Here is a 13,461-nt window from a genome sequence, read left to right on the forward strand (position 1 = left end):
ATCTCTGGGGATGGGAGTTCTACACCAAGAATCAGCTCTGTAATTTAGGGAAGGCTGACCATGGCCGTTCTGGGGTGTGTGTGTGTATGAGTGTGTGTGTGTGTGTGTGTGTGTCCATCCCAATACTGAGGCTTAAACTCAGTACCTGGGTGCTGTCTCTTAGCTTTTACACTCAAGGCGGGAGCTCTACCATTTCTGGTAGTTATTGGAAGATGAAAGTCTCACACACTTTTCTAACAGGGCTGGCTTCAAACTGTGATCCTCCGATCTCAGCCTCCTGAGTACCCAGGGTTACAGGCATGGAAGTGAGCCATGGCTGCCTGCCTTACAAAGTGCCGCTTGGATTCTACTTTGCTTAAACAGCACATTTGACAGGGGAAAATGAGACAGGAAGGGGTAAAGTCGGGTCTCCGGATTAGGGGATGGGATGGGGGCTACTGATTGACAGCCAGAGCTCTGAACACCATTTTTCTCACTCTGTTTTGTTTCTCCTTTCATGGTCCCCCTTGTTGGAGCTGGAGGAAGAGATGGATGAAGAGGAAATGCCAGCCTCCCAGCAGGCCAAACTCCAGCCTGCTGCACACGAGGCCACCTCTCCCCTGTGCTGCCTCAGGCCAAGCTGAAGGCCTCATGCCAACCCGGCTAGAGGAAACTCCGGGCATTGGGAAGGCGGTCCTCGCCAGCGTCTTTAACTAGGCGCTGGCACTTCACGGCCCTGCCTGGGTGCCATGCCAGCTCACTACACCAGCAGATTGCTAGCATTCCTTTCCTGCAGGAGCTTTCCAGGGTGCCCAGGAAAGGGAAGGCAACGCTAGGATTCTGCCAAGGCATCTGTGGTCTCAGGAGGGTCCAGCAGTCTCCCCGGGGAGACCTGAGAGAGGCAGCCCAGGATGTTCTGGGGATGCTCAGGAGCCCCGGGGGTCCCCTTGGCTTGTGCTTTGTCTTGGGGAGGGGACGGGAGAGAGAAGCTCTGGGGAGTGAGTCAGCTTCTGGAAACCCACGGAGATGTCATGTCAATGGCACTGTGTTAGACTCCTTGCCAGCTCCCCACGGCTAAACCTGGGGCCGAGGGGAGGGCTGCGGGAAGCGGTGACTACAGAGGTTTGGGCTTTCTTCTCAGACAGAGAGAGGACTGAGAGCTGAGCAGAGAGGGTTGGCACAGAAGCCGATGGCCAGGCCTAGAAAAGAGGGAGAAGGAGAGGGATGTGGAAAAGCTGGGCAGGGGTAGGAAGGATGGTACCTCTAGGGGGAGGGGCTGGGGGGCTGGGCTGGGCCTGCAGAGAGCTGGGTGAGTCGGGTGCCAGGCAAGGGGGGGCAACAGATCCCTGAGGTGCCTGGCATGGCAACCCAGCCCCCAGCACCCCAGCTTCAGGAAGCAGCCCTCAAGCCCCCTGCCCTGGCTGCATTGCCATCTGTCCGCCCCTTCGTTCCTAATGATCTACGTGCAGTTCCTGGTGTCAACTTTGTGCCATGTCTTAAGGAGTCTGGGGGTAGGGGTCGGGGCAGGGGGAAAAGCCTCCAGCTTCCCAGAAACTCACAGACTCCTGAACCTCCAGCCTCTGGGGTCCAGCAGCACCCCATAGTGCACCTTGCCCCTGGAGCTGGTAGCCACTTGAAGCCCATTCTCTGAAAGCTTCAGGAAACTTCTAAGGTTCTGTGCCCTAGCTTCCCTCCTTCACTTCCCTCGGGCCTCAAGCCCAGTGCCCAGATTCCCCCAGTGACAGACCCCTCACAACTCTCGGGGAGCAGAAGTGCCCGCAGGCCTGAACCCCGCGTGCTGAGCGATGAAGGCTGGCGCGAGAAGCTGGCCTTCACCTCCTTCCCAAGCAGAGACATCACAAAGGCCGGACGGCAGCTGCCAGGGCTGCCCACGGCCCGTGCCTGGGCTGCACAGACCTGGGAACCTGTGGAGCCCCTGGCCAGTTGCCAGGCAGCATGTACGAGTGTCGGGGGGCGAGGTGGGGGGAACTCAGGCTTGCCATGCTCCGGCACCGTGCCAACACGTGGAAGGTTGAACTCACCCTGGGCTTGATGCCACGTGCCCAGGAACTGGGCGTTTGCTGGCAGAGCAGCATGTGAGGAGCCAGGGGTCCATCGACCGCCACTCCCCTCAACATGTCCTTCCCCGAATGGCACGGAGGATGGGGGGCTTTCCAGCGTCCCCCTGGTACCCGGCCCACCGCAGACTGCAGGCTATCCCCGTTGGCACTGGGCTGCACATGGCAGGACTCAGACACCCCGGTGGACCTGAGCCAAGTGCAGAAGGGATGTCTCCGCTGGTTGGCTGGAGGCCATCCGCTACACACCTCTGGGTTTGGGTCCCTGGTACCATTGGTTTCTTATAACAGTACCTCCCCCCAGCCCCCAGGAGTCTGTGTCCACAGCCCACCCGTGTCCCAGCATTTTACAGATCACGGAGTCTTCGTAAAACTGGTTGTGGTAGACAAAGTCCATGTGAAAATTCAAATGAGCATCCTTCCCTTCCGATGACAGGGACAGCCCTGTCCAACGGAGGGGATTTTCCTGTGTGAGCCAGGGGCGAAGCAGACCCCAGGAATTTTCTTGAATTGTTTTCCTCCTCAGTGGGCTACTGGCCTCTCGCTCTCTTTCCAACTCTTTCTTTCTTCGCTTCTTTTTTTTAAAAAAATATTATTATTATTATTATTATTATTGTATTTTTTTATTTCCCCTCTTGGTCAGGTTAAAGGCTCCTGAGGGGTGATTGACAGAGGTTGCCATGGACACCCCGGCTTGAAAAAAAGCCTCGTTAGTTGCCAACTCTGTGTGTTGTTGTTTTACAACTGTGACCGACCGTCACATGAGAGGGGGGACAGCTGGGGGCCGGACAGCACAAAGGGGAATGGCTTTTTAATGGAGTGCCTGGCCAGAGCTTGAAGACTCAATAAAGAGTTGCTGGTGAGTCCCCTTGCTGGGCCCGGCCGGCACACGGGGGCCAGAGGGCCTTTGTTCCACAGGGGCTGGGATGGGAAAGTTGGGAAAACCAGCCGTTGTGCGGAAAAAACAAGAGGCCTTTCCCCCCCCACTCACCCCGACGGCTATTTTCTCTCACTCTCAGGGTGCCGGGATGGAGGGGACAAAACCCAGTGTCTTAGACAGGCTGCCACGCTGGGGGAGGCGGCTGGGAGGCAGCTGGGGGCAGGGGAGTGGGGAGGAGAGCAGGGAGGAGGAGGAAGAGGAGGAGGGAGCTCAAGCTGGCCTGCCATGGGCCCCAGCACCCTCAGAGTCAGGGGACAGGGCAGGTGGCTGATGGGAAACCAGGCCACTATGGGCAGAAGGCAGTGGCAGTCCATACCCGGAACAGACCTGTGTCCTAATGGGAACAAGATGGAAGGTGGAACTTACCCCCTTTCACAGTGTGGGTTGTGTCCACTGTGAGCTCCCACAGACACGGACTGTGGAGAAGCCCCTCCTTCTCCACTCACCCTGCTGTCTCTCTTCACTGCGGCTTAAGGTGGGCAGTGCCAGAGCAGAGCAAGTATGGAACCAGCAGTCTCGAATGAGGCTGAGAACAGGGCCACTGCCGGGGGCAGATACGGAGGACCAGAGCCCTGACTACAAAGACAGAGACTGGGGTGACTGAGGGAGGGCCGCAGCTCTGGGAGCCTCCAGGGATTCCCCAAGGGGTATTTCAGGGACCTCCATCAAGTTAAAACTACTCTCAAAATAATCCTAACTTGTGATAGGCCTTATCAACTCGGTGACCACATTGCTGTGACAGGATATTGACGCCTGTCATAAATCAAGCAGTGCTGAGCAGTTCTCCGGCCCTCTGCCATTTCAGCTCAAAAAAAAAAAAAGATATAGCCACTTAAAATGTCCTTCATAAGCTATCAATATTGTTCATTTTTATGAAATTCGAGAGCACATGTCTCCTTAAGAGTTGAATGGATAACGGCCAGGTGCTGGTGGTGCATGTCTGTCATGCTAACTAATCAGGAAGTTGAGATTTGAGGATCAGACCAGCCAGCCCAGGCAGAAAGACAGGAGACTCTTATCTCCAATTAACCACCAAAAAGCCAGAAGTGGATGTGTGGCTTAAGTGGTAGAGTACCAGGCTTGAGCGTTAAGGCTAAGGGTCAGTAGTACTTGGGCCTTGAGTCCAAGTCCCAGCACTGGTACAAATTTGAAGGAAGAGGAAGAGGAAAAGGAAGAAGAGGAGGAAGAAGGAGAGTTTAATGGCTAGGAGGCACACTGGCATAGTGTATACCAAGTCCAATGTTTGGCAGAGGAGATGAACTTGTGCGACTGAGCTGAGAGTGAAGAAAAGCCACCTCTTAGATGGAATGCTGTATTTACCAGAACCACCAAGGAGATACCATGGTTGTATGGGCTCCTGCATTCGGCAGCTCTTTTCACAAGAGTGACCAGAGAAAGCTATGGCCTGTCAAGCAAGGAGGGAGAAGAGACTGCCAGAATCTGTTGCCCATGATATGATCTGAGCTTTTCAGGGACATGTGAGGCTTTTGGAAAAATTGTATCTGCCACTTGATACAAAGCTGTTCTGAGGAGATCAGTGGCAACATTCACGACTGGGATCTTAAAAATATCGGTTAAAAACCAGGCTTCGGTGGCTCACGCCTGTAATCCTAGCTACTCAGGAGGCAGAGGTCTGAGGATCGTGGTTCAAAGCCAGCCTGGGCAAGAAAGTCCGTGAGACTCTTATCTCCAATAAACCACTCAGAAAACCGGAAGTGGCGCTGTGGCTCAAGTGGTAGAGCGCTCGCCTTGAGCTGAAGAGCTGAGGGACAGCGCCCAGGCCCAGAGTTCAAGCCCCATGGTTACGCTGAAGATGCTAAAGGTCACCGTACAGGTGCTTGACACCCACTGAGCAAGTGCTGGGTGCTCACTGACTGGTTTCAAGATGCCACATCGGGCCAGACCGCTGAGAAACTTCTACTTGTTGAGTTTTGGCGGAGTATTGCAGACTCCCCACTGTCATCTGCCAAGACTGTGCTAACACGTCTCCTTTCTTCAACTACACATGTGTGCAAATCTGCACTTTCCTCATATTCTTCAACCCAAATAACCTCCGGGGAAGGCCTGGGTGCAGAAGCGAACATGAGAGCCCAGCCGGCCTCCAAGGCAGATGTCAAAGAAATGTGCAAAAACGTAAAACAATGACTTTCTCATTCATCTTAGAAACCAGTTATGTGCACAAAAGTATGTTCTCTATGTGTTCAGTGTTTGGTAACGTTCCCCTCCCTGCTCCCCCGCCCCCAGCTCGGCACATACTAGAGATTATACCCAGGGCTGTACGCTCGCTGGCCAGTGCTCGGTCACTTAGGCTAGCCTTCCAGATCCTTTTATTTTGAGACAGGGTCTTGCTCACTTTTTCCCCCACTGGCCTTGGACTTTCCTCCTCCTTCCTGGTTCTCCAGAATAGCTGGGATTATAGACATGAGCTACTATGCCAGGTTATATTCTTTATGTTAATGTAATTAATTTTATTTTGATAATGATTATGATTTCCGTGCAGTGCTAGGGATCAAACTCATGATCCTGCATGTGCTGTGCAAGTGTTCTAGCACTGAGTTAACCCCCCAGGCTTTTATTGTTACTTCCAAATGAATTAATACCAAGTGTTTTAGAAATCTGTTTTAATTTCTAATATGGCAAATATCAATAGATAAAATCCACCAGAATAGAAACTTGGGGTCCTCATTACTTTTTTTTTTTTTAATGCTGGTCCTAGGGCTTGAACTCAAGGCCTAGGAGCTATCCCTTAGCTTGATCATTCAAGGTTGGTGCTCTACCACTTGAGCCACAGTTCCACTTCCAACATTTTGCCGGTTAACTAGAGTGCCTGTAATCCTAGTTACTCAGGAGGCTGAGATCTGAGGATCACATTTCAAAGGTAGCCCAAGCAGAAAAGTCCCCCCCCTCCACCTCCCGTGAGACTCTTATCTCCAATTAATCACCAGAAAATGGGAAGTGGTGCTGTAGCTCAAAGTAGTAGAGTGCTAGCCTTGTGCAAAAAAACTCAGGGACAGTGTTCAAACTCCACAACTGACCAAAAAGAAAAAGAAAAAAAGTCTCATGGTCTTTTCTGCCTAAGCTGGTTTTGAATCATGATCCTCAGATCTCAGCCTCCTTAGTAACTTGGCTTACAGGAATGGGTCACCAGCATCTGGCTCCTCATTACTTTTTAAGAATACAAAGAGAACTGGGCAGGGTTCACACAAGTAATCCTAGCTATTTAGAAGGCTGAGGTCAGGAGGATCAATCTAGAGGGGAAAATGTTTGGAAGCCTCAACCAATAAAAATCTGGGTGTGGTGATGTGTACCTATCATCTCAGCTACCCAAGAAAGGAAAATAGGAGGACTGCTGTCCAGGCTGGCTTGGGCATAAATGCAAGCAAGACCTTATTTGAAAAATAAAGCACAAAGAGTATATCTCAAGTGGTAGAACATTTGTCTGGCAAGAGTAAAACCCTAAAGTTCAAACCCCAGTACTGGCCTGAAACCAAAGCGACAGTTGGGTCCTATAAGCCCTACGAATCCGCGAACCACTGTGTTAGAGCAGGAGGAACAGAAAGCTCTGCTCAAAAACATTTAGATTTTGGAACATCTTGAATGGTGCATTTTCAGATTAGAGGGCTCGGCTTGAACAACCTGGGGTAGGATGGTAGCCTGGGAGGGCAAGGCTGAGACAGGCCAGATGCTAGATGCCACTGGAAAGTGTGAAGAGAATCAGCTAGGGGAGATGGTCGCGTGCATCCCTGGGTGCACAAAGCAGGGCCTGGCCCACAGAAGAAGGGCAGCTCCGGGAGTGCAGGTGGGCCTCACTGTCCCATCAGAGCATAGGAGGAGCGGGGAGAGGGGTACCCAAGAATTTAGAGCCGAACAGGGAATCCTGCCACCAGTGTGCAATTCCCAGCATGCCTCGGGCCCCTTCCCAGAGACGTGATAATTATCTTCCCCCACCGCCTCCTGGGAATCAGGCTGGAAAGGAGCAGAGGCAGGCCCAGTGCATTTTGCTCTGCGCTGCCTGGAAAAACCAATGGTCCTGGGGTCTGTGCTGGGCTGTATAGTGCGGAGATGTGGAATTTTCCAGGAAACCTTCAAAATCATCACTGAGCAGGGAAAGCATTTGAAAACTGATCTTGAACAGGAGAAAGAAAAAGCAAGAGGGCCAGCCAGGTCTCCCAGGGCCACAGCGACACCAATGGTGGCTGAGGATCAACAGGTGAAGCTATGGCTTCTTAGGCCACACACGCAGTTCCCAGGACAGGACCCCTGCCTGACCTGTGGCCTCAGATCGCCAGGCCCCACAGGCCCCAGGGCTTCTGTCAACAGCAGCATCTCTGAGGGGCTTCACCAACATTGCAGAGTTGAGATCAGGGTGCAGCACCCTGCCATGTCTACCTACACATCTAAACTACAAACCTCCCCAAGAGCTGCCTAGGGTTCATCTGGAACAATGGCAGAAAAGCCTCCACCCTCACCGGTCCCTGCCCTCACAGGCGAGTAGAGAAGTTACTGGATAATTAGAAAATTACAACTCAGACACTGAGACTGAGAGGCATGGGGTGGGGGGAGAAGAAGGAGGAGGAGAGAGGAGGAGGAGGAGGAGAAGGAGAGAGGAAGAGAAAAGGAAGAGAAAAGGAGGAGGAAAAGAAAAGAAGAGGAGAGGAGGAGGAGAGAGGAAGAGAAAAGGAAGACAAAAAGGAGGAGGAAGAGAAGAGGAGAGGGAGGGGAGGGAAGAGAGGGGAGGGGAGGGGAGGGGAGGGGAGGGGAAGGAAGGAGAGGAGAGGAGAGGAGAGGAGAGGAGAGGAGAGGAGAGGAGAGGAGAGGAGAGGAGAGGAGAGAGCCCTAACAGTAGCCTTGGTTAATCCAGGAAGGCTTCTGGAAGGGGGAGGCATCTCTCGTAGGGCTGGAGGACTTGCTCAGGGGAGCGGAGGCAGTGGGGTTGGTGGAGCTCAGGCTCTAGGGACAAACTCAGGCTTGCGTGCTTTGCTGCTGCTTCTTAGCTGGGTGACTGCAGGCGTGGTCCCTTCTCTATGCAGTCAGAGTTGATACTGGTTATCCACCTCAGAGGGTGGCTAAGCAATTAAGTGAAATTGTACAACCAGAGGATCACCCCAGACTTGGCACATGCTAAGCCCTCAGTAACTGTTAACTGTTACATTTATAACCATGCACAGTGCTATTCTCATCTCTGACAGATACACTGTGGCCAGCCCTCATCCCCAAGACTCACCCACACTGGGCAAAGCCATGAGCCCAAGGCAAGTGTACCCATTGGCCTTTGATGCTTCAGTCCCTGCACTTGAGATGGAGCAGCCACTCATGGAGTGAGAGGGGACAAGCCAGGGCCTGGTGGAGCAGGTGACAGGCAGAAGGGGCGGCTGCCCACCTCTGGGCCTGTGGAGTGTGGAGCAGGGCTCAGCCCCGATCACAAGGAGAGTATACCTTCCAACGTCCTAACTCAAGTCACCTGCCTGACAAGAAACAGAGGGGGAAAATATATCCCACGGCCATGCCCTCCCCTGGAAAAAGATTCTAGGAAACAAAATACAACGACATCTTTTTATTTTGTTTTTTTTCGGTAATTATACTAAAGATGAAAAACTCATAATAAACATTTCCCAGTCCCCACCTGCTAACAGTAATTATAATAGACTCAACAATAAATGGTAAAGCAGGGCAGAGCTGCATCTCGGGAATTCTCTAGGGCATGTGGATTAGCTGGGAAAGCCTGAATGATTAAAATACACTAATTAAAATTTTGTGTTCCTTGGTAACTCGTCTGCCTGGGCCCCTGGTGTTGGCAAAATGGGAATTAACGTGACAAAAGCAACACAGAGGGTTTTTGTTTTAAATAAAGAAAAAGAGAGAGAGGAAGAGAGAGAGAGAGAGATCTATATAAACAAGTTAGACACCAGATGAGAAGAAAGGCGAGGTGGTTTTTCTTTCTCTCTAAGTGAAACCCTGGGATAAGGAAGTGCCAGGCCGAGCGAGGGCCAGTGAGCCTGGGCTCCTCTTCTGCCCTGAGGTCCTGGGGGGCGCCTGGGGAGGGTGTACCCAGCAGCCACTGTTTGGAAAAACGATCACTGGCGAGAAGAGGGTAAGAGGCACAGGAGCAGGGGTACGCAGGTGCCCACCCAGTCCGGCTGGCCAACGGCATTCCTCCAGGGCAGGCCACATATCCCCAGATCCCCGCCCCTCGGCCAACGGGACCCTGGGAGGACGCAAGGAAGCTTCTACCCCATTGCAGTTGCACAAAAGAAATTGAACACTTTTGAGTTGCCCTTAGCAACCTAATTGCATCAGTACATTGCACACAGGAGCCAAAGTAACTGAATTTTGATGAAAAGACGGCGGTAATTTACGGCATCACAAAATTAGTTGTCATGGCGACGGGTTAATTACATCTCAAATTAACAATGCAAGTGTGGTGAAATTAAATATAAATCATATTTTCTGCATAAATTATAGGGGTTGATTAGACCGGGGCTCTGGGAGAGGGAAAGGTTGAGCCGCCACGGGCCCCAAGCTGCATTCTGAGCTGACGAGAGAGGCGCCTGTAAACGCGGGGCGCGGACCAGGAGCTCTGGGAGGGGACAGGGGACCGCGGAGTCAGGCGCCAGGGCTGCCGCTCGCAGGGCTCAGCTGCCTCCAGGCAGCGCCCGGGCTGTCCCCAAAGTTTGCTCCTGTTTGGATCAAACTTTGGCTGGGGGAAGGGACGGGCTAGCAAGAAGGAGGACTGGCTGGCGCCTCTTCGCTGAGCACTGGAACTACAACCATCCCCCCCATGCCTCTTCTGGCCTCGTTTCTGTGGCCCAGGCCCATGGAGACCTCACCACCGATGGTTGGCTGCACCCTCAGTCCCTTCAGTTAACCGGGCGGAGAGACAGACCCCGTGCCACGTGGCAAGCCAGTGGTGCACCACTCTGTGGTACCAAGGGAACAGACTGCGGTCACGGGTGGCCGCAGGAAAAGTGTCCAGCCAGCTTGGGTCAAGCCAGTAGTACACCATGGCCACCACCACCACCACCACCACCCCGCTGCCCAGACATAGACAATGGGACCTCTGATCTCTCAGTGAGGAAGAACTGCAAGTAGAGGCAGGTGACACCCCCAAAGAGCACATACTCTCTGGGCTCCCTGGCCCCCAGTAACGATGTCCCAACTATCCATCCACCTGTTGCTGGCAGTGGCATGGGCATTGCTAGGCTCCACCCTGGAGCATGGTCAGGCCAATTTCAGCTGAGCTCTGGTAACCCCGGACCTGGGAGAAGCCTGGACACCAAAGGTTCTAGAACATTCTCTCTCTCCCTCCCTTGTACTCCTGGCCCCACTTTTCAGGGCTGGAGAAATCAAAGCAGATCTCTGTGTTCCCGGTGGCCATAGGCTACTTGGACTAAGGTCTTGGGGCTGGGGGGTGTGGGGGGGGGTGTGGGGGCGCGCAATCAGCCAGCAGAGCTTCTAAACCTCCATGGGCAGTGGATCAGTAAAGTAGCATGGTGGGCAGGCCATTCCAGGAGTCTCCTTCAGCTCTCTGGGCGGTCCAGAACCGTGTCTTCCACCTGCTGCATGTGCAATTCTGATTCTGGTGAACCCAGGCCCACACCTAAACATCTCCACACTGTTCTGAATCCCATTCTGCGGGTGGAGAAACTGAGTCCAGGGATGTCAAATTGCTCGCTAAGAAAGCTGAGGCTCAAACTCACCAGTGGGCTTCACTGATCACATACATGCCAAGTCTCCTTCTCTCAAGGGTGCGGTGGGCACCATGCCAGGCTGTGTGGGAAAAGCATGGGTACATGCACCACGAACTTACTACCATCTAGCAGTGCACACAAAAGCAAGCAAACAGCCCTGGCCCCTGTGTCCCATTCATTACTCAGAGACACGTGAGGGGAAAGGGAAGGGGCAACGCAGGGCAAGGGCCGGCCCAGGCCAGGTCAGCTGGCCCGGAAGAGGCGGCGCCCGGGCCTGCAGGTGCTTCTGGGGCCAGGGGCTGGGCTGAGCGCCCACTGGGGCTGGTTTAATGCTTCACCTGGCCAGGTTGGGGGCTGGGGGAGGAATTTCCTGAAAGGGTTCTGCAGAGATGAGGTGAAGGAAGGAAGAGAAGGCCCTTTGGCAGTTCCCTGACCACGGATGTGCATGTGCAGCTCATGAATATTTCAGTGGCCATTTATTTATCCCTGTACCATCCAGCTGCTGGGGCCACAGACCCAAGGTGGATAAATATAGCCCCTGGGCGATCAATGAGGCATCCGCTCCCCCACCCTTTACCAGCCACATCCATTAGGCCCCTCGTTCCCACAACCTGCTGGCTGGGCACCTTGTCCTGCTCAATTGGTTTCCGATTTTCATTAGTGGTGGAGGCCCAGCCCTGCTCCAACCCTGGGCGTCCCCCTTACCCTGTAGGCCCTCCCGGCCCCATCAGCCTGGGCACAGAGCCTGGGGCTGTGTCAGCCCACCAGAATAGAGAAGCGAGGGACAGTGCTGGGCACACTGGGTAGAACTTGCTTCCCTGGCCATCTTTCTGGGATGTACCAAGGATTAGTGGGATTTCCCAGTATTCTACCACCCTCACTAGGGGCTGGCCAGAAGCACCAGTGAGGTACATAAAAACCAGGGCCATTGACTACATAACCTGAAATTTCTGGATAGAAGAAAGGTACCCAGGCAGGGGGGGGCTCTATAAGGTATGGGTTGGGGTTCCTTGACTTGGCACAAGGAAACCCTTGGCATCAACAGCTCCAACTATTCTTCCAACCTATGTTTCATGCAGGCGACCTGCCCCCCCAACCCTGCTTACCAAGGTGAGCCCCCTCCCCACCCGCCCCACGCCAGGCTGCCATCCAAGGGATTGAGAGCCAGCCAACATGTTTTTTGAGGGCCTCAGATCAAACCTGAAAGGCCCTGGCTGATTCCCAGATCCTCTTCCTCCGGCCAAGCGGGGACATCTAAAAGGGGCTGGGTTATAGCAGCAATGAGGTATAGCAATGAGGCAGTGCCGCTCCCCCACCCCTCCTCCCCCTTCCCATACCACACAGGGGTGCCAGCCTCTTTTAGTCATTCAACAAACAATTACTCAACAGTGGTGATGGGCCTATGCATGGGGAGGGGGGGAATCCAGCTGTGAGCAAGACCGGATGCCAAGTCCTGCTTGTGCCAGGTTTGTCCTGGGCAAGAGTGGAGGCAGTGGGAAGAGACAAATGATGAAAACAAACAACCCAGGAGCTCTGTGAAGACAATAGAACAAGGAAGTGATAGAGATGGACGGAGGAGTGAGACGGTACCTCTTGAATGACCACAAGGAGGTGATGTTCGAAGCTGAGACTCAAATGATAAAGGGCACATGGCAGCATGGGCTGTCTGGCTCAGGACATGGGAAGGGGAGGCTGGGAAGGTCTCAGCCCCAAAATGCCAGCACAGCAGAGACCATGAGAGGAAGAAGAGCACCCGATCCCAATTCCTCCTTTGGAGTGCCGAGGCCAAAGGCCCAGAAGCTGACAGCACAGGTGTTCATCATGGGCTTATAGAGAATCAAACATGGCCTGGGGTGTGTGAAGGGGAATCCAAGGGGCAGGACTATGGCTGGCAGAGGCCCAGGGACCCAGGCTACCTGCCTGTTGGTAGTGGACACAGGGGCCTTCTCTATGGCCACTACTGGGACAGGCCAGCTAGGATCTACTCTAACTGCCTAAGGAGACTGCTAGAGCTATAGACTACCAAGGACCAGCCCCTTGGTCCCACCCTGCCTCAGCTCCCGAGAGATAGGACTATGATAGTCCTGTCCCTTCACAGTCAGATCAAGAAACAAAGGTGGGGTTGAAGAAGACAGGACCAGATCAAGCGCAATTCCCAGAGGGAGAAGGAGAGTCAGGCAGGCCTGTGCCTTTAAAAGAATTTTCATTTAAAGGCTCTTCTCTCTTCCACCATTTCAGTGATCTATATGCAAATATGCTAATGCATGCAAATTAAGACACCACTTTTAGTCCCAATTTAATAGAAAGCATTAAAATACCATTTTTTTTTCCAAAAAACTCCATATGCATGAAGGAAGGATTTTTTTTTTTTTTTTACTTTTCGTTAAAGTCACATTCCGGCAGCAATTTTATGCTGTCAAAATGTTCTCAACAAGGAGAGATTTGACTGGCTTCTTCGTGAGCCAGTCACGGGAAGCTTAGGCCTGGCTTCTAGTTGAGTTCTCCTCCTACTTCTACTTCTTTTCATGTTTTGTTTTGTTTTTAGATTTTGTGGGGATTGGGGGCAATGACAGAAGGGAAGGAAAAAGAAAAAGAAAAAAGAAAGACAACAGAGAACAAGTTACTCAGGTATGTTTGGGGTCCAATTTCTACAAAGTGAAGAGGAGCATACCTGCCAGTTGTTGTGTGTGTGTGTGTGTGTGTGTGTGTGTGTGTGTGTGTGTGTGTGTGTGTGTGTCTGTGTCTGTGTGTGTGTGTGTGTGTGCGTGCGCGCGCA

The sequence above is a fragment of the Dipodomys spectabilis genome, unplaced genomic scaffold, assembly GCF_019054845.1.
Source record: "Dipodomys spectabilis isolate Male_0828 unplaced genomic scaffold, ASM1905484v1 ptg000188l, whole genome shotgun sequence".
NCBI classification, from domain to species: Eukaryota; Metazoa; Chordata; class Mammalia; order Rodentia; family Heteromyidae; genus Dipodomys; species Dipodomys spectabilis.